The sequence below is a fragment of the Panthera pardus genome, unplaced genomic scaffold (assembly GCF_024362965.1).
Source record: "Panthera pardus isolate Hobbes unplaced genomic scaffold, ASM2436296v1 HiC_scaffold_13, whole genome shotgun sequence".
Taxonomy (NCBI): Eukaryota; Metazoa; Chordata; class Mammalia; order Carnivora; family Felidae; genus Panthera; species Panthera pardus.
The window spans coordinates 49,908,132-49,929,710 of NW_026526688.1; the positions used below are offsets into that span (position 1 = coordinate 49,908,132).

The following is a 21,579-nucleotide window of genomic DNA, read 5'->3' on the forward strand; positions in this document are numbered from 1 at the left end:
TGTGGCCCAAGGAACCAGTTCACAGCAATTCAACAAGCACAGCTGATGTGCCGCACACTGTGAGCCCCAAATGATACTGAGATAGAGGACACCCGAGCACTTTAAGTACACAAGCATTTCCAACCACAGTTCTAAATGGCCAAGTTCTGCCTATGTTTCTTACACGCAGCTAAAGTTGTCGTTCCCTATTTTGTGTACCCCCAAATTCTTTTACTCTGTGCAAAAAGAGCACCTTCTTGCCAAATACTGATTTTTCAAGTGCCAAAATGTGAAGATGGACAATGGAGACAGAAACCATCTCATGATATTCTCCAAAGATGAGATAAACCTCCATTCTCTCTGCAGAGCCAAGAAACTTCTGCTATGGGATTTAGCCCTAACAGTGCCCCCAACAACAACAAAAAAGTAATCCAAAAGTAGCAGGAAGAAAATCTAAAAACTTTAAATAATCAGAGTGGATTCTAAACAAACCATATATTTAAGTAAAATTTAGACAAAATTAAATCAAATTTTCTACGTGTAAGCTATATATAAAAATGAAAAAGTAAACATTTTTAACTCAAACCACAAACTTATTGTCTGATATAAACTAATTATGTACATTCCTGGAAAATCCCACTCCAAAGTTTCTTTAAATTTATCCATCCCTCATTCTCTTTGTCCCTAAACCTACAAAGCCATCACGAGGCTCAGTGTTATCCCTGATGTCAGGATGGTGTTTAACGTGCGATACCTGGTGATATGTGTGCAATGTGGGAAATGAACTAGGAAGGAGATGGTCAACGGCACTCCCTGGTCCTTCCAAAGCCAAGCAGAGAACCCAGTGTTCAATTAAGGGACCCCATCTTGATTCATTCATTATTACTGAATAAAACTGGCCAATAAACACATTGGTCTTCTACATGTTAATCTCTTTTATTAGTACTTGCCACTTCCACCCCACCACCACCTTCTTGCTTTTCGTAAAGACCAAATTCAATTTTCAGTAGCCCTGGGGCCACAACCCTAACCAACCTGGAAACGGGTCTCCTCAACCTTTCTAAAATGACCCCAAAGGTGTCTCTCAAGTGTGGGGACCCACTTAAAAACATTTTTTTTAAGAAAAATTTTTACAAGAGCTTACATGATGATGTTGACTCAAATACTACACAACTAAAGGTATATCCCCTCCTCCACATTATCTTTCAGCTTTGACAAGTCACTTAATAACCTGACCCTAACAGCTAGAAAGGACTTTGGAGGTCAGCCTAATTCCTGTCCTTCTCTTCTACGGCATTTCTTATCAACAGCATTCAGCCCGAATTGAATACCTCTGACAACGGGAAACTTACTATTCCATGGGCAGACATTTCCATTGTTGGACAGTTCTGCCAGCTAAAAAGCCCTTTTTCGTACTGAACTGATGTCTGTTCTCCCAGTATTTAGGGTTAAAAGGAAACTGAGAGCTCATCAACCTGGTGTAATCATTCTACAGATAAGGAATCCTATAATGTATAATCATTCTACAGATAAGAAATCTGAAGCTAGAAAGGATAAACCAACTGTACTATCCACTGGTCATATTCCAACACCAAAAGCAACAATGAGTAAATCTACTCTTTCCTATACCCGCTAATACATGAAAATACTCAAAAGCACTATTGTGTACCCACCCCACGAGCGTCCTCACTCCCATCATTCCTGATCCTGCATCACCCCTTCCTGGGGATAAAGTCATTCTTGTTCATGTTTCCTTAAATCATGCCTCCCAAACCCCCTCATGGCCCAAATGTCAAATGACCAGTAGAGGTCGCTAAAACTAGATCCTTTGCTTGGAACAATGAATTTCTGATCCAGTTATGAACTAACTAGATTCAATTTTTTAAAAGCCTCATCCCACTCAGGGCTCACATTAAACCATGAACAACAGAGCAATCTCAAAACTTTTTTCCCCACATGATTTGCCCTCTTCAGTGTGCCTACGGTACCACCCAGGCTACAGTGTGCTTGTCTATTCACAGGACGATCTCCCCCTTGCAATCAGATCATCAACGTCAGGTCAGGGACTGAGTCTTATTTTGTGACTCCAGTGCCTAATCCACTGCTTGACACATAGCAGGTAGGTACTCAAGATCAGTCACTGAATAAACCATCTACCCTTACCCTATCCTGTCCTTGAACAATAAAATGTTTTGTGTTTTTAAACATCAGTGTTCAAGGGAATGAAAAGACAAACCATAGACTGGGAAAACATATTTGCAAAAGACACATCTGATAAAGGACAATTATCCATAATATACAAAGAGCTCTTTAAACTCAACAGTAAGAAAACAACAACTCGATTTTAAAAAGGGGGCCAAAGGTCTTAACAGACACCTCACCCAAGGAGATACAGAGATGGCAAAAATCACATGAAGAGATGTCGTCTGCATGTCACTAGGAAAATGCAAATTAGAACAAGACACCACTACACACCTACCAGAATGGCCAAAATCCAGAGCAATGACCACACCGAATGCCGGTGAGGATGTGGAATAGCAGGAACTCTCATTCACTGCTGGGGGGGGGGGGGGGGGACGTAAAATGGTACAGCCACTTTGGAAAACAGTTTGGCAGTCCCTTACAAAATTAAGCATACTCTTATCATACGATCTAGCAATCACACCTCTTGGCATTTGTCCACAGGAGTTGAAAACTATGTCCACACAAAAACCTACACAGCTGCAGATGTTTACAGCAGCTTTATTCCTAAAAAGTGTTAAAACTTGGAAGCAACCAAGATGCCCTTCAGTAGAGGAATGGATAAACAAACGGTGGTACATCCAGACAATGGAATACTCTTCAGTGCTAAAAAGGAATGAGCTATCAAACTATCAAAATATAAAGAGAAAGTTTAATTGCATATTACTGAGCCAAATAAGCCAATCTGAAAAGACTACATGCTGTATGATTCCAACTATACAGCATTCTGGAAAAAGCTAAACTGCCCACAGGAAAAAGTAAAAGTGGTTGCCAAGGGTTGGGGGGAGGGACGGGTAAATAGGCAAAGCACAGAGGATTTTAGGGCAGTAAAAGTACTCTCTCTGTATGATACTGTAATAATGGTGGATACATGGCATTATACATTTGTCCAAACTCCTAGAATGTACAAGAGTAAACCCTAATGTAAACTATGGTCTTTGGGTGATTAGATGGGTCAATGTAGGTTCATCAATTGCAACAGTTGTACAACTCTGGTGGGAAACTGATAGTGGGGGAGGCTATGCATGCGTCCCAGGCAAATGGGAAATCTCTGTACCTTCTCAGTTTTGCTGTAAGCCCAAAACTACTCTAGAAAATACATTTAAAAATATATAGCAGTGTTTTCTCCCCACTATGTTATAAATACATGTTATAGAGTATATAAATAATAAATGTAAAATGTAAAAATAAGTCCGTTAACTCCATCCATCTATCCAGTGTTAGTATTTTGGTATCAGAATTACTAATATATTTACTTCCAGCCATTTTCTTTTTTTTTTTTATGTTTATTTATTTTTGAGAGACAGAGAGAGAGTGAGGGAGGGAGGGGCAGCGAGAGAGGGAGACACGGAATCTGAAGCAGGAGCCAGGCTCCGAGCTGTCAGCACATAGCCTAACACGGGGCTCGAACTCACAAACCATGACATCATGACCTGAGCCAAAGTCAGACACTTAATGGACTGAGCCACCCAGATGCCCCATTTCCAGCCATTTTCTATACACTTTGTTTCTTTAAGATTTGAAATCATATTATAGATGCACCTTAGCTTTTAGCAGAAACATTTGTGCATGTTATTTTACAGCTATTCCTAAACGTTATTTTTAATGGCTTCATAATATTCCATTATAAAGACATATCCATCAGAATCACTTATAGATGACTTCCAGCCCACTCATACCACTGAATATTTAGGCTGTTTCTAATTTTTCACTCCAGTTTAAAAAAAAAAAAAACCTCTGAATAATCTCTGTGCATAAAACATCATCTACATTTTGGATATGGTCTTAGCTGTACCTCTAGAAGTAGAACTAACTTACCAGAACGTATGAACATCTCGATAAATTACAATTCAAATTTTAAAAACGACATCAGACTTTACATTTACCCCTTACTGCGTTTCTTTTTTAATTTGGGCCTTCATTCTGAATGATAGTGAACCTTGATTCATCTACTAAATAAGCAATCTGTCCCACCTCTGCGCCATCAACAAAGTTGACAAACGCACCTTCTTGTATTGCCATCTGCAACACTGGAAAAAATGTTAACAGCTCAAGGCCAAGAATAGAACCCTGTGACACTCATTTTCAGACCCCCTTCCAGGCTGACTCAGTGCCACTAATTAACAGATTTTGCATACAACTGTCAAATTAATAACACCAACCAGCACATTCTACGACTTATTTAATACAGACCATCATATCTCAAGAAACTGTTAAATACCTTACCAAAGTCACAGTGCACCACAGCTACTGCCTCATTCCTCTGTTCTAGTAACCAAACCACCACGTAAGACAGGAAATGGGTTCAGTTTGATACCATTAGGCTGACTTCTGGTTATCCTCATGTCCTAAAGCCATGTCCTTAATACACATTTTTCAGCAAAGAGCACTTCAGTTTTGACTTCTGTTAATGTTACAACAGCAAAATTTTAAGTCATCAGATTGTGCAACCTGTATAAAGCAGGGTGACTACTGTTTGGTCCCTCTCACCTGTAGCTTACCTGGGGAAATGTTCTGAATCACTGGTGGCTATGGACTTCCAGGGTAAACCAAACTGTCTCTAGACCACAGAGACCTGAATTTACTCACTTCAGCTCGTCCCAAAATAAGCCTAGTTTTCAGGAGTCGTTTTGCACAAACACCTGAGTTTGAGCCAATAATTCTGTGGTCATTTTGAATACTGGCTTATGAATCTCTGGATCCTAGAGGCCTACCCCCTGGGGTAATCCTAGGAGTAAGGAAATAAGAAGTGAAACAGCCCCTCTCTTTGCTGTTCCTTTATTACTGAATCACATGACCAAAGATCTAATCTAATGTCATATGGCATTTGACAATCATGACTCACATCACACCAAATTATTACCCCAACAGCATTCTCAGAACATACATACCAGGAGCCACCATCTAATCATGCCAGCCAGAAGCAGACAATGGGAGTGTCTGAGAGATCTTGGGGTCACTAGAAACGGGCCTCACAATAAGAGAATACAGCCCAAAGCCTTCCCTAATTAGCACCATTCCAATCATCAGAAAAAGATTCCAAAGTCTTAGCCAGCAGCAACTCAGAAAGTACTGTTGACTTGCCTAAAACAAATCACTTGCACACAAATCTCTCAGATTCCATCATGTCAGACTCCCACCCAAATCCGCCAGTGGCCACCCGGAGCCTGCACAGCCATCCCAAATTCCCCCAGGTTGGCATTTAAGCCTCTTGAAAGATCAGGTCGCAAACCCAAAGTCCTGCAAGACTAAACAGGGAGTGTCAAGCGGCCACACGATGTGACAGGGAGTCTGGGGACAGTGACAACTGGGGACCACAGGGCCCATCTCCCGTGCACAGGAGGCAGCCACTGCTCACTGCCTGATCTGCTTCTTTATAAAGTCCCAAACCTGGAGGTTTTCTGGGTTGTTCCCAATTTTTTTAAACCTTTGTGTACTGAAAATTATAACACTTCTGTAGGCTGGCTTACAACCCCTAACTTTGATCGTAACCCACCTTTCTAGACTGGTTTCCCCCCACTCTCTAACAAGAACCCTTTGATTCACTCTTACATATACTGTGCACATCCTAACTCCAAGCTTCTGTCTGTGTTACACACCCTCCTACCTATGTGGCACCATAAGACACCCCAAAGAGTTCATCCCAGACTCCCTTCACTATTCCCAAAAGTTTTCCCAAGCCACTCCAGCACAAGATGCTCGCCCCCTCCTATGAACCCTACAGGTACTTACTTTTCACTCTGGCATTTAATCATCTTGCCTTGCTTCTTAATCACAGGTATATCTTATCTCTCCAACTAGCCTGTAAATGTTCAATCTCTTCCTCATGCTTGCTTCCACTTACGGCACCAGTAAGGGGAGCCCTGCACCTGAGCAGCTTAATAAATACTTACTAGATTGGAAAACTCTCTTTAACCGGTTTTCAAACCATGGGTTACATCCACTACAGTGCAGTTAAGTCACCTTAGTGGGAGACAAAAAGCATTTTTAAATGAAAAATAAAAGAATAAAAGTACCAAAGGAGATTGCACCACGCAAAAGAAGGTAGTGCTTTGTGAACTTAAATTAAGATCCTTACATACATGATTTAGTGTACCTAGGTCATGACGTAATTTTTATTTCTTAATGTAGGTCACAGTCAAAACACCCTATTCTTAAAGAGTAAATTAGCTCAACCACTGCTCTGTGAAATTTTTTTGACCTATACCTATATATTACCTATAAAGAAAAAATATCCAATGGACGCCTCTGCCCACCCAAGTCAGCTTCCCCTGCTAGTTCACTGATCTTGCATTTCAGAGAAATACAGAGGCTAAGGAACTGCTATTCTATTCTCCACTCCATTCTGCAACTTTTTGCAATCATCCTTCAAACTCGCCAGCCCTCAGATGTTGCAAGTTGAGGCTTGGGGAATTTGTTCAGCAAATCACCCTAAGTCATCCTTGCAACAAGAAAGCAGAATTCAGAGCTCAGGAAAAAACCGGCACCAGCTAGCTTCCCACTGCACGTTCCTCGGGAACTGGTAATGGCACAGGTTAGGACAGACCTGGCCCTGGGAAAGGCAGTATCCCTGGGCCCCAAATTTCCTCCTTGCTCCTTGTCACCTTGCTGCTCCCCCATCTTGTTGCTTCCCCACCCCAACCCCCACCCCCACCCCACCCCCCACACACACCTATGAAGGGACACCAGGACTACTAGCCTAAGGGTCTCGGTGGAGAGTAAAATTTAACTTGTTTCAAAGCCCAGCAATTTATGTGTTTAGCAAATTCCATTCTTCGTCAAATCTCCAATCCCAACTTGCTTTGCCAACTTCAGGTTCAGTACCTGACAATGTCACAGGAATGGCAATACAGCTCAGTCTTCCAGTTCAGACTCTCAGTCCCACTCACTAGCATCCTCTACTGCTATGACCAAGCCGATGCCCCACTCTGAGGGTCTTCTTTCCCCCAGCTCGGGCAGCCTGGTTTCCCACCAGTCCCAGAGCTTCAGTGGCTTGCAGGACACCTATGTTTGGATGTCTTGGCAAATACAGGAAATCTCCGCAGCCTGAGTGTCAATTGCTTCTCTCCAAAATACACATTTCCGATTTCTCGAGTTACCAACGACAGCAGTTCCAAGGCCCTGGCGTGTAATCAATTTCCACAAAGAATTAATTTCCATTCATCTCCTTCCTTCACCCTGCCCCTGTCAACAGATTATTTCAACAGTAATGCTTCTAAAATCCACCCTCTTTTCCATTTTCAGTTATCCCAGTCCAAATTCTGAGCACTCCACAACTATAACAGTCTACCGATTTGTCTCCTAACATTACTTTTAAAAAACCTTTCCAAATACCTTCCTGTTACGTCACTCTCTGGCTCAAAATCCTTTAATGTCTCCCCAGCACACACAGGGTAAAGTGCAATTCCCCAGCCTGGCTTTCTAGGACTTTCACAATCCTAACCATTGTTCCTCTCCATCTTTATCTCCTGCTCAGGAAACGTTCCCTGGTCTGGCCAAGCCCACCTCCTGTCTCTCAGGAAAGCCATGTTCAATCACACCTCATGACCCATCTCAAGGGTCTCATCCTCCAGGAATAAAGTCCTGGCGATTCCTGCCCATAACACTCTTCTCTGAGCTCCAGCAGCACCTCTCCTATACCTTGCATTTCGACAGTTAATTGTGCCTTATCTTGAGGTCTTATTTCACATGCTTAAGTGTTTCTGTCTCCTCCCTGAGACTAAGTCCTGGACGGAATCATCTCCTGTATCTTTTGTATCCTCCCTCACTGAGATAACTGTTCAGACCTATTCTCCTCTGGCAGTACCTCTGCTACCTCTGGCACCTGTAGTTTCTCCCTCTCTTGCCTTTGGGCCTTGGCCAGCGAGTTATTCTCCAAGTGCTGACTTACTTCATGACTTAGTACCATAAATCCATCCCCCAACTGTAACCTTTCCTTCCATATTCCTCCTCCCACCCCCAGCATTTACAGTGCCTCAGGCAGCCATAGCACATTAATTTGAACTGGAGCTCTCAAATCACTTCCACCAATGGGATTTCTGAGGCCTTAGATTTCTTGTGTGCCTCTTATCATCGTTCCCTGAGAGCCTGGCATAGTGCTGAGAACACAGCAGCCCCTCAAAAGTGCCTGTAGAGTTTAACTTAATTCCCATGTTCCCCTGTGTTTCAAGTTCCTTGAGACCTGGAACCTCTGTTTACACAACACCTTAGGAGGGCGTCACAAAAGCCTGCGATACCTGTTGATCACTCACTTTCAGGCAAACTGCACCAGAGACACTTTTCTAGAACGAGGAGTGTAAAGAAGATAGTGGTGGCCTGTACGTAACCCTGCGCCTGGCGGCCTGACATCATGAAAACGCCTGCCTGGTGGAAATGTTCCAAAGCTCCCGAAAACTGCCTAAGACTGCCTGATATCAAGGAGGCGGTGGCACCCCCACCGCCTGGCAGGTGGGCTTCTTTAGATTTCTGAGTCATTCCTAAAGTGAAGGCGCTGAGCCCTGAACTCCAAGACAGGGAAGAAAAATCTGCCTTTGAAATTGTTTGCACATGACAAACTCCCAGCCCAGGCCCCCACCCGAGCACCCCACTTGCCCACAGTGCCAGTTCCAAGGAGGGCCAGGAGACACCGGTGAGGAGAGGCAGGATTAAACCGCATGTAAGGAAGTGGGGGTGGACAAAAGGGGCCAGAAAGGGAAGGGGGCAACCCCCGAGGTGGAGGGTGTGTCGCGCCGCGCGTCCCGCAGCCCGGCACTCGCCCGCTCGCTCGCTCGCTCGCTCGGTGGAGTGGGCAGGAACGCGCGAGGCGCCGGGAGGGTTGGGCTGGCGGCCCAGCCGGAAAGGGTCAGGGAGGGGGCAGTTCAGTCTCCGTCGAAGAGGCGACTCCGGACAACCGCTCAAAGTTGGGGAGGGGGTTCCTCTGCGAGCGCCCGCGGCGGGCGAGATAAACAAGGCGGCGCACGGGAGAGCGGGCGGCCACCCCCCACCCGGCCAGCGCGGGCACTGGCACTGCCGCAGCGCCCCCGCGCCCCGACCGGCCGCTGCCCCGGCGGCGCCCGCCTCCCGGGCCCCCAGGCCGCCGGCCCGGCCCCCGCGGGCGCGCGGAGCGTGGGAAGTTCCCGGGCCGCCCCAGTCCCCGGGCTGCAGCGCCGCGAGGTCCCCGCGCAGCTCACCTCGCCCCGCCACGAGCAGCAGCGCGGGCCGGGCAGCTCCCGCTCGGACAGCTCGGCTTGGCTCGGGGCTGCAGCTGCCGCGGCCCCAGCCCGCCCACCCGGCGCGGCCCACCGCCCCGCTCCTCTCCGGCCGCCCGCCCGCCGAGGCTCCGTTCGCGCCCACCTGGCCGGCCTGCCCTCCCTCTCCGGGACACTGCGCTCACGTACGCGGCCGCGGCCACAACCCGGCCCGGATTCCCCGCCCGGGAAGGGAGCGGAGGAGCGCGCCAGCCAGCGAGCGAAAGAGCGAGCCTCGGGGACACACCCCCCCGCCCGCCCCCCTCCCCAGCCACAGGCGCCGCGCGCGCGCGCGCGCACGCGGCCCGCGCGCCCCCGCCGGCCACGCGCGCACGCGCCCTCCCCGCACACCCACCGCGCGCCGGGGATACACACCCCCGGCGGCTTGTAGACAGTGGGCGCTCAATAAGTGCCCGAGCGACTCCACGCGCACATGCGCACTTGAACCTGACCGAGTTGTGACACCTCCCCCCACCCCCACCCCAAAATCGGAACCGGCGGCTGCAGCCCCGAACCAAACTTGAGTGTTTGCCTTGTTTCACTGAACCGCAAACCGAGCCAAAGTTTCTTGCTGTTGTTTTTCCAGGCCTGGCTCCGTGACGGGCTTCTCCGCTAGAGGCCGAGCTCGCCCCAGGGCGGGAAAGGAAGCCAGAAAGCTCGAGGCGCCAAGGACGGGAGCTTGGCGGGGGCGATAGAGTCCGAGGCCGCGCAGCCGGCACCCGCCCGGAGCGCAAACGAAAGCGTGAGAGGGAGGGAGCGTCGGAGCCAACCTTTCCATTTTCCTTTTGGGTTAATGTTTTCTTCTCCATTTTATGACATTTTACTCGATTTTACCCGTTTGTAGTTGTAAAGTAAGGCGGTATTTACTCTTTCTGGAATTAAATGAGAGAAAGTTAACTATTAGCTCTCGAGCCCTTATGTAAACGACACCAGTTGCTTTTGGCACCGTTAGGCTCTGGCTTTTGTATAATTTGTAACAAGGAGAATTGAAGCTATTCCATTGTGTTGCTCTATGTTTTTCAGAGATAAGACCAGAGTTACAACGGTAGTGAGGGGCCCCTGTGTCGATAGGTATGGGCAATATACAGTTACATTCAAGTAAGTTTAAGGAATAGAAGCAATAATTTCCCTCCCCCAAAAAGTTTTAAATATTTTTGAACATACTTGTTGCACTTCTGCAACTTGAGGTATGCTGTTTTTCTTGCAGAGAGTCAGTGGGGTGTGTGCTGGAAAGGACTAAACTTTGCAGTCAGACAAGACTGGTTTGCAATCCTGACTTTCCTGCTTTATCTTTATGATCTTCAGCAGATTTTTATGTCTCTGAACCTCAGCTTCTCTACCTGTAAGATAAAATAGAAAACATAGGTATAGTGCCTAGCTCCTATCAAATAGGCAATAAATATCGTTTCCCATCCCCTTTCTCCCACCATTTGTTACATTAGAAAAATATCTAAATAGAACAAAATTCCTATAGGACATGTGTTCTCAACTGGGGGTGATTTTGCCCTCAGGAGATGGTAGCAATGTCTGCACACAACTGAGGTGGGGGTGGGGGGCAGTAGGAGGAGGGGAGTGCTACCAGCATCTAATTTGTATAGGCCAATGATGCTGCTAAACATCCTGCAACACACAGGACAGCCCCACACAACAAAGAATTACCTGGTGTCAAATGTCAATAGTGCCACTGTTGAGAAATCCTGCTTCGGATAATACTGCTATCCAATAGTTCACCAAAGACTGATTGTACCTTTCGACTCTCATCCTCAAGGAAACATTCTTGTTTTGCATTAAAAAGAACCAGAATGAAGCCACTGTGAGGATCATAGCAATTCTATTAATGCACAAAACCTTTCTTTACCAGGAAAACGCAGATTCCAATTTCACATTTTATTATTACAAGAATATTTTTGTTAATTACAATAATGTTATGTTCCCTTATTAAGGTATCGTATATGTTATGTAGTACTACGGTTTACAAATAGGTTCATGTTTTTTCCCTTTTTTCTCAAACAGCGGGTGTTTATTGACTGTATATTCACCTTTGCTAAGTTCCTCGCCTATTCCTGAAGTTTGCAATATAGTCCCTGCCCCCAAGGAACAGACAGCCTAGTTGAAGTGGATTCATGCACATGCAACAATTAAGGAACAATACAAGATAGCATATAATTAAGCTTTAATTGCAGCACCCAGACTAAGGTGGCTCAGAGGAGAGGGAAATGAGTTCCGGCAGCAACAGCCCGGTGCTGCCTACGTGGCTGAGGTGTTCAGTAAATGTTTGTCGAACAAAATGAAATAGTGAAAGCTTTTTACACAAGGTAGGACTCCAACTAGTATATAAACTCCATTACAGTACGTAAACTGCCAGATTTTGTAAATGGATGTTGGTGCTGGGCTGTCAGTTTATTTTTCTTAAAACATCTAGTTCCTGCTTGTAACCAAACCTATAAATCCTCCCCCCCAAACGATTGAACTTTAATAAAACAGGAACAATCATTCATTTGACAAATAAGTGAGTTCCCGCTGGGTGCAAAGTGAACCAAAAGGGTCTCTAAGTTTGAACAGAACCCGTAGTTTATGCTGTTTGAGACTGTTTTGTGAACACAGGCCAGAAAAAGGCCTGTGCTCTCTCACAGCATGTACTGCACGCATATCCCTTTCCACTGCAGGTATGTACTTGTACAGTTTGCATTCCAGAGTTTTGCACATTAACAGAGACTCAGAGAGAACTTCCCATCACAAACATCCAGTACCAAACACACACCCAGCACTCAGCCTCTTCACACAGAATCCAGGCCCTGTCCTAAAGACGCACCGAATAGCACACACATTACACAAAGCAAACTGTAGAAAGACTTTAACTTGTTGCTTTGCGATCTTGGCTCCCCCCACCGCCAGCCAGCGACTAGAGCTTGCCCTTCCTGGAGGCTCTCCCTCCACCTTGCTTCCTCCCATACCCTAGCCCCCCATTACAATGCAAGCATCTTGTATCTCTTTTCCATCACAGTAATTATCTTCTTGGAAAGCATCTCCCATTAGCTAAGGTTAAGCAAAGCAGCCCAGGCTCTGCCTCATATCATATGGGTATATTTATAGGTGATTTTTAGGGCAATATGAGTCTGAGATTGCCACTATCCCCAAACCCCTGATGTAACTGCTTCCAGCCTTGCCTCCCTCCAATTCACTCTTTACTATGGCCTCTTCCCTCTGCCTCGCAACTCCTCAAAGGCTTTCTTCCCATAGCTTTATAATAAAGTCCTGGCAAAGCTCATTTAGATCCTTCGTGGTGTGACTCCTAATTAATTCTCCAGCTACTACCTGCCCTTCTGTTTCAACCCCCTTCACACTGCACTCCAGACATGCTAAACGGAATTTTTGTCCTTTGCCTGAACAGACTTTCTTTACTTGATACATGCTCTTTTCTCTGCCTAGAACACTCTCCAGCCCTCTCTCTCACCTCTTTACCTAACTATCCCTACTCATTCTTCAGGAGTCTGCTGGCTTCCATAGCACATTCTCTAGCCTCCAAGACTGGATTACGTGCCTCTCCCTTGTGTCCAATACTCCTCCATACTTACCCCACTGCACTGTCTTGAGAGCTTCTTTCTCTTGTCCTAATCCCCTATAAGACTAAACATTTTATGAGGACGAGGAACGTCTCTTATTCTCCACTGAATACCCAACATTTGGTACAGTGCCAGCAGGTAGTAGGCACTTGATAAACATTGATTAACAATGAATTGCTAGTTGGACTGGGGGACTGATAGAGCTATTTCATCCATGATCTGGGCAATCCCTGGTTCAAAATATGTCTCAGATGCTCAGTTAGATTCCAGGGCTGGTGAAGACTTTCTAACCATTTATTTAGAACAGGATGAGGCCTATGGAATGAACTGAGTCCTCAGGTTCCACTTCCACCAGAGCCTGATTTGATACCTACCCTGGCCCCCTGAGCTCCAGATTCTTGTCACCAATCAACTCCCTATTTGACATCTCCACTTGGGTGTCCAATCACATCTCAAATGTACCATGTCCAAAACCAGACTTCTGATTTCCCTCCAGAATTCTGCTTCTCTGCCTCTCAGTAAATGCCAATTCCATTTTTGTAGTTGCTCAGGAAACAGACAAACAAAAACTTGGAGTCATCCTTAACTCCTTACTTTTTCTCATAATCCATGTCCAATCCACCAGAAAATCCTGTTGGTTCTATCTATGAAGTAGTGGGAAAGTAGTGGAAATGGGGGGGGGGGGGTGATTTCCACTACTTTTCCATGACTTTCCTACCCAGACCACTGCCTCCCTGACCTGGACTTCCATAAGAGGTTCCTAACTGGTCTCCCTGCTTTTTCTGTTGCCTCCATATTCAACAACATGGCAGTCAGAATGATCCTTTTAAAACCTAAGTCAGTTCATATCACTATTCTGCTCAAAACCTTCAGTGGCTTCCCACCTCCCTCACCAGAAGGTCCTACCTAGTCTTGCCCCAGTCAACTCTCTGACTGCCCACCACACTTCCCTGGTTCACCCAGTGCCAGCCACTTTGGCTCCCTTGCTATTCTCAGACCCAGTTCCAAAGGCTGGGTTGGCCAACCCAACTCAGCCTTTCCAAGGCTGTTCCTTTAAGTTGGAATGCTCTTCCTCCAGATTCCCACATGACTTCTCCATCTCTTGATTCAGGTCTCTGCTCAAAGGCATCCTTTTGAGAAAGACATTCTCTTGCTAATCTATCTAAAATAGCACCACCTAACCATCCCTTGGCTCTGCTTTAGTTTTCTTCTTAGCACTTATCATCACCTGCCAGCCTGTCTCCATCCACTCAACTATAGGTTCAAGGATAACAGAAACTATTTTTTATTTCCTGCTGTATCCCCAGCTTCTAGAATAGTGTCCGGCATAGAATACGCATTCAAGAAATAATCACGAATCAAGGGTCTGGTTAGACCGCCAGAACATTACCCCTGTACTGGGACCCCTGTACTGGGTCCCTATTTAGTCCCAAATAATCCCTCCAGAATTTAGCTCTCCTACACTAGGGCATCAAGGTCCCAGCTGCCCAATTGCTTGCCACCTGTCTCTCATCCACTTACACTCAGGACTTGTGTTATCAGAGATGCCACACAGTTCTAAACACAGCCTCAAACCAGGCTACGGTTTCAAGTGAAAAGGATAATACCACTAAGTCTGCATTTGCAACATACTTTTTGCTTTTTTTTTGGTTGAGAAAAAGCACAATATATCCTACTGGACAAAACAGGCCCAGCACTTATTTTAAGCTTTTGCATTCTAAAAGGCACAAGACTCCGAAACTCTCAAGAGAAAGGAGTATTCAAGTATGCCTGGGGCAAATGGTGTCTTCTCTCTGATCTGCTCAATCTGTAAGGCTTTCCTGGAGAAGGTGGGCTTTGCATTTCATTAAAGAGAAAGGATTGATAGGTTGCAAGTAGGTTGTTCAAAGCTTAAGGGTATCCTTGGAATAGATTGCTTGGCTAGGCACAGCCATGCTTTCAAGCAAACAAGTCCTCACATGTGTTAAGATACCCACAGATACACCCCACTGCATAAACACCCAGATCCGTGCCTGCTTCCTCCCAGCTCTAAAACTCTGTGAATATGGACAACAGTACATAATCGAAAGAGGAAAAAATGAGCTGGCTTTGGGAACATGGACCATAAAGCCCTATGACTCTGGGTATGAAAGAATGTGTAAGCCCAGGCAGGCTCTCTGCGCACATCTGGTTTTTCCTTTTATGCTTCTGTGATTTCTATGACACAGGAAATCCATTCTGGAACAACCCTGTCTGCTTTCTAGTGAGTGCATTAAAAATGGGGATTAAAAGTATGTTTATCTCGCTGGTCAGAGCAGAAAGATAAAATCCAGAACAGAACCATTTTGAGGGTGGACCAACTCCAGCTTCATCCTACACTGTGCCCCGGGGGAGGTGCTAGTAACTGAGACCAGAGGAGTGCAAGTCCGAGGAAATAATTTTTGCACAGGCTTAAGACTATCTAGACATGGATTTCACTCTGAAACATACCAGGTACAGGAAAATACCACGTGGTGAAAATACCAATTCAGCTCAACTCAACAAATACTATTAAATACTAAATACTAACAGAGCCCTTCTCTACAAGGTTTCCACATTATAACCTCTGTGATAATAATCTTCTCATAGAAAGTCCTTAAAATGGGCTGATGTAGCCAGCTTTTCCCACCCATTGGAGAGATAACACCGAGCTATTTAAGAGATAAGCAACATTAAATAAGGTGGGAAAGGACAAGAAACACTAGACTGTGAAATTAAAGAGGACTGGGTTATGCTTGGGGTTGCAGGGAGCCTGAAGTCACCTCGGCCCCTAGATTACAAATGTTACTCAAAAAATAGATTGGGAGCTATCAAAAGAGAGAGAGGAGAGATCAAGCAAAGGCAGGACAACCAGTCAGAAGCACAGAATTGCCAGAAAAGTATACACTGTGAATGCCCACCCAGGCCATCCTTTATTTTATTTTCTTGGGTTCCAATCAACAGTAATAATTAACTTTTCTGCCCCCTGTTTTGGTCATGTAACTCTGCCCTTAAAGCTTTCCTACTTTCCCTGTAATGGCAGAAGGGGCTGCTGGCCTAGTAAAGTTACCAGAGTTTCATTTTTGTCAAGCTGTTAAACTTCATCCCCTCAAATATATTCCATTTTGTTCACTAGCCTCACATAAGCATTCTGCCATTCTTCCTTATTCTTCTATAGGACCAAACTCCTGCCAAGGCAGGTATGCCTGCCACAACCCAGACCACCCAGATGTCAAGAATGGCCCAGCGGCACCTGGGTGACTCGGTTCAGCGTCAGACTTCTCCTCAGGTCATTATCTCATGGCTCCCGAGTTCAAGCTCTGGGAGTCCTACCAGCCCCACATCAGGCTGTCCGCTGTCAGCACAGAGCCTGCTTCAGATCCTCTGTCCCCCTCTCCCTGTCCCTCTCCTGTTCACCCTCTTTCTCTCTTTCTCTCTCAAAAAATAAACATTTAAAAAAAAAAAGAATGTTTCAAACCCTGTTTAACTCCAAGTGTGCAAGAGTACCATACTTCTTGACAAGCTAAACACAATGGGCACAGGATGATTTGCACCCACTCTCTAAACCGTCGGATGGCAGCACCATCAACACCAGGAAATACTTAAAATCTCCACAGGGCCACACCAGTGTTGGGCCAGCTAACCACTGCCCAGGATTTGGGGCTGATCAACTGGATGACTTTTTGACAAACAAAATAAAAAGATTTTTCTAAAACTCCGTAAACCCATAAGCCAATCAAACAAAAGCGTGTTTCTAAAGGCATTTTAAACGCTGCCAATTATTTTATGACAATTTCTGGCTCTTATGAATCGAACATCAGGGACTATTCCCTATTTGTACCAAACATTTCATTGTATTTGCAGTTAGCACAATTTCTTACATCTATCATAGGCTAGCCTCCATCACCATCCAGGGGGATATTCCACTGCACAAGACCAATTTGTAAGATGCTAGAAGCAAAAAGGGATTGACACACATCATCTAATTCCCTTTTGTGTTTCAGTACAAATAGCAATGTCTGAAACTTAGATTCTCCTTCAAATTTAATTTGTCCAAGTTCAAATCATTTAGTCACAAAAGCTTCTCTTTGCACAGACCAGCCTAAATTAATTTAGATGAAAAGAATGGGACTCCTGATCTTTAGTCTTCTGGAGAAAGTCAATCAAACACTTACCCATAATCTTACCTTGATAACATATCCAGTTCCACACAGATTTTCTTAACCTACAATTCAGCTAGCTTTAGGCCACGTCCTGGGTCAATAATCCTTATAATACATTGGAGTACAAATCATGTGAATTAGTAAAATCCTGTTCAATTACCTTTTTATATTATCCACCTGGGAGCACTCTGATTTTCTCATCCCGGTTTCAGACATGACCAATCTCATAATCTTCTCATAAACTGTTGAATCACCAAATCTCAACCAGCTCCTTCTGACAGTATAATTGATTGCCTCTCAGGTTCCCCCAACAAGCTTGCAATGATTCCTGAGGGCAAGAGAAATGGCTAGCAACTGGGTTTTCAGCCATTTAGCACCCAGCCATGGGAGTGAAGATCTGCCATATACGAAAACCAGATTTCTATCCACTCCCAGACCATTCTAGGTTGTTATTTCTTGGACATTTTTACTCTTCCCTCATGGTTTACCTCCTGATCTAAACTAATCAAGAGAATCTTTGAAATGCACTAGCCAATAATCTGCCAGGCTTCTTTGACATGAATACTAAGAGTCAAAATGGCTGGAAAATCATTACTATCATGTACTTCAGCTTCCACTGGCACCATTGCCAGTATGCTAACCCACCACTTGATAAATGGAAGTTATTATTGTCACTCTGGTTTCTTCCATGTGTTGGGAAAAGGTGCAGGAGGTGAGATGTGATAGCACCTTCAGTTAGCTGGAGGAGTTTCAAAATGCTGATGGCAGACCTGCGAGGTCTGGGTGACAGAGCCAGGAGAAAAGCAAATTCAATTCAAAAATGCCTTGAAAATAATGTGAGTTTTTGTTGAGGTTCTCTTTAGGAGGAATCCAAGGAAGGATTTTATCTCACCACACCCAACAAAGCTCCCGGGAATCCTCTTTTTGAATTTCTGCCCCCCACCTCCCACCAACAGCTGTTTCTCTCCCCTCCTCCTCTCTTCCACTGTCTTCAACCTTGTTCTCTTTGCTTCCTTACTACCCCTTCTCCCTCTTTCCTCCCTCCTCAAGTGGAGAAATAAGCCTACTGCTGACTTCTGTCTCTTAATTTTGTCAAAGACCTAGCAGGTGAGTGAGCCAGCCAAGAATCCTTCCTCTGGAAGTCAAGGAATGGCAAGGGACTGGTATTGTATACATTTAAATTTTAATTTTTTTTCCTTCTCATGACAGCAGTATCAGACCAGATCCAGTCTCCCTGCTGAGTTCCCAAGGAACACACACAGGGCCTCTACAGTTTTATCCCCAGACCCTTAGAAGAGCAGACAAAGGATGTGAAGGACCATTCTTCGCTGCTCTCCTTGGACCATTGACCACCTTTTGCTTGGTGACCTAGCTAGCTGTCCATCACCAGAATCATTCAGGAGGAAGAAGAATGATCTGTCAGGGACTCCTTCTGTGTCTGTGATTCCAAATGCCCCTGCTCCTTGCAGTTCAATGCCCTGTCCTCATTACTTCTTTAAAACTGACTGCTCACCTTTCTATCCTTTAGCCAATAGCATACAGTTGACCCTTGAACAACACAGTTTGAAACTGCGTGGGTCCACTGATGAGCAGATTTTTTAAAAAATAAAGACACATACAGTATCATAAATGTATTTTCTCTTCCTTGTGATTTTCTTTTTTTAAGTTTTTTAAAGTTTTCTTTTTTTAAAAGTTTCTTTTTTAAAATTTATTTATTTTTGAGAGAAATAGAGAGGCAGAGAGAGAGAGAGAGAGGGAGAGAGAGAGAATCCTAAGCAGGCTCTACACCGTCAGCACAGAGCCCGACAAGGGACTCGAACTCAAAAAACCAGGAGATCATGACCTGAGCGGAAATCAAGAGTCGGACTGCAGTTGACTCAGAACAACGTGAGGGTTAAGAGAGCCCCCCACCCCTTATGATATTCTTAATAACATTTTCCTTTCTCTAGCTTACTTTATTGTAAGAATCCACTACATAACACATATAACATACAAAATATGTGTTAATCAACTGTTTGTATTACCAGTAAGGCTTGCTAGGCATTAGTTTTCAGAAAGTCAAAAGTTCTGCATGGATTTTTGACTTCCAGAGGCATTGGGTGGGAGATGGGGGTGGGCACTCTTAACCCTCACGTTGTTCCAACTGCAGTTGTTATCAGTCCCTCTTTATTTACCATCGCACTGAAAACCTTCTAATAATCTCATCTCAAAAATCTCAGTCTTACCCTCTTCATGCTTCAGGCCGTCACAATACACCAAAGTTAAATGTTATCTGTCCAACTTCCAATTTGGGTTTGTTGAATTGTGTCCTGTTTATCATACAATAATATTGAGGAAGAATTCTATTTTCTTCTGCCTACCCACATCCATGGAACTCACACTTGGTATGACTCATGGGAACTAGAATACTTAAGAAGTGATAGTTGTGGCAAGCACCCAACTTCCATTATTTTCTGAGGGATAAATAAATAATACTGTGCCAAACTTATTAGACAGGCCTCTCTTTGGAGACAAGTGACAGGAACTCAATTCATGCTAGCTTAAGCAAAAAAATGAATTTGTTGGCTCAGTTAACTGGGAAATCCAGGAGTTTGTACTGGCCACAGACACAGCTAGGCCCCAGGTTAAAACAAAGTTGTCAGGGTTTGTCTTCTAAACCTCTCATTTATTTTTGCCCCTTATTAGTCCCAGTCTTTCCTACTTCAAAAGAGTTCCCCCACCCCCCCAAAAAAGAGCTTCTGTCATACACTTGGGAAGACTGTTGCTGGCAGTTACCAACTATGACACCCCAATTTAGCAATACCAGCAGAACACAAAATCCCTCTCTTGGTATTCATATACTAATTCCAGGGAAAGACTCTAATTGATTCTGCTTAGTTGAAATGCCCACCCTTTGGTCCACTGTTGCCAGAGGAATGGGATACTGTAGTTTTGAGCCTACACAAAACCACAGGAAAGGGAGAGGACTGATGTCCCAAAAGAATGAATGCTGGACAGAGAAAATGACATATGTCCACTACACGAATGGATGGAGGGTTAGGACACCGTTTGGGAGTGAAAGGATTTGTGTCCCTGTGCTCTTTGTGATTGGGATGTGTGATTGTTGACAAGCCACTTCGCCTTTTTGAGCCTCAACTCTTCACGTATGAAATGGTTATATGGAAGTTGCCAGTACAATATTAAATTATATGTTACAGTATCTCTGTGCTGGTACCAACTGAATTTTCAGATAATGAAAAACTGAGTTGAAGAAGGCAATGCAACAGCGCCGGCCCCCACTCCTCTATTTTTATGCGAGTACATTTATGGAGCACTTCACATTTTACGAAAAGCTCTTTCATCTACCACACAAATTGGAAAACGAAGCTGAAGGAGCTGGAATGCTTCGAATACAGACTAAAATTAACTTATTTGTGTAACTGTACCCACACGCAGACACGCAAAATATATGACGATACTGCAATTGAATCATTTCCTGGATTAAGAAAAGTGTCAGAGACTCACTCAGGGACAACACGCACGCAGGCACGCACATCATAAGGCAGGGATCCCTATGAGCACGTAGGCACAGCCCTCTCCTCTGGGGAGTCCACTCTAGGGTTATGGAATTTCAGGGCCAAGCACCGATCCCTAACGTGTGTGTGTGTGTGTGTGTGTGTGTGTGTGTGTGTGAGAGAGAGAGAGAGAGAGAGAGAGAGAGAGAGAAGAGTGGAGGCGGGAGAAGAAGGGAGCACAAGACAGACTAGGAAATTTTAAAAACACGCCAAAAAACAAAAACAAAAACTACAGAAGGTCTGCTGCTGGACCCTTCCAGGAACGCAGCGGCCTTGGCACCTTCGCGGCAGTCCCCTCCTTCCGCCCACTCCTGCTCCAGACGCTCGAAAATCCGGCTCCGCGTTTTCCCTCTCTCTCTCCCGCCCTTCGGGTTAAAGCTCCCCCGCCAGGAGTAAACAAGCAGCCCAAACAGGCAGCCAGTAGGACTGGCCCCTTCTCCTCGTTTCCTGCGCCAGCCCCAGCAACAGGCCCCGCCCCTCACGACAGGCCCCGCCCCGCGCCTTCCAAGTCGCCCGCCTTCCCCTTGGCGGCGTCCGCCGGCTCTGGCCGTGTCCCGGCCCTGTGCCCAGTGTTCGGCCCCGTGCCCAGTCCCTGGTCCGCCCCCGGAGCTTCCTCCCTCGGGACCCCGCGGCCCGCCCGAGCGCCCCCGGCCCGCGCCGAGGGAGGGTGCGTGGCGCACACGTGACACGTGCTGTGGGCGGAGCCTGCGCCGGCAGAGACGCCGGCGGAGGTGGCCCGGGGGAGGGTGGGCGCGGGCCTCGCCTAGCTCTCGCCCCGGAGCTCGCGTAGGCCTCGGTCGGCCCGCCCGCCCCGCCCCTCCTCTGGCCCGGCCGGGGCCCTGCTCTGGCTCCTCGC

The 21,579-nt window shown here is 45.7% G+C and overlaps 1 protein-coding gene across 2 annotated transcripts in view; it reads right to left on the bottom strand.

Moving 5' to 3' along the window:
• The window catches only part of ZNF395 (zinc finger protein 395), a 44,552-nt gene extending 34,886 nt beyond the window's left edge, over nt 1-9,666 (bottom strand). Inside the window, exon 1 of one of the 2 annotated variants that reach the window (XM_053901091.1) lies at nt 9,553-9,666. The gene's annotated coding sequence lies outside the window, so the exon portion shown is untranslated. The other variant, XM_019440876.2, reaches the window with a different exon arrangement.
• Between the last annotated feature and the right edge of the window lie 11,913 nt (nt 9,667-21,579).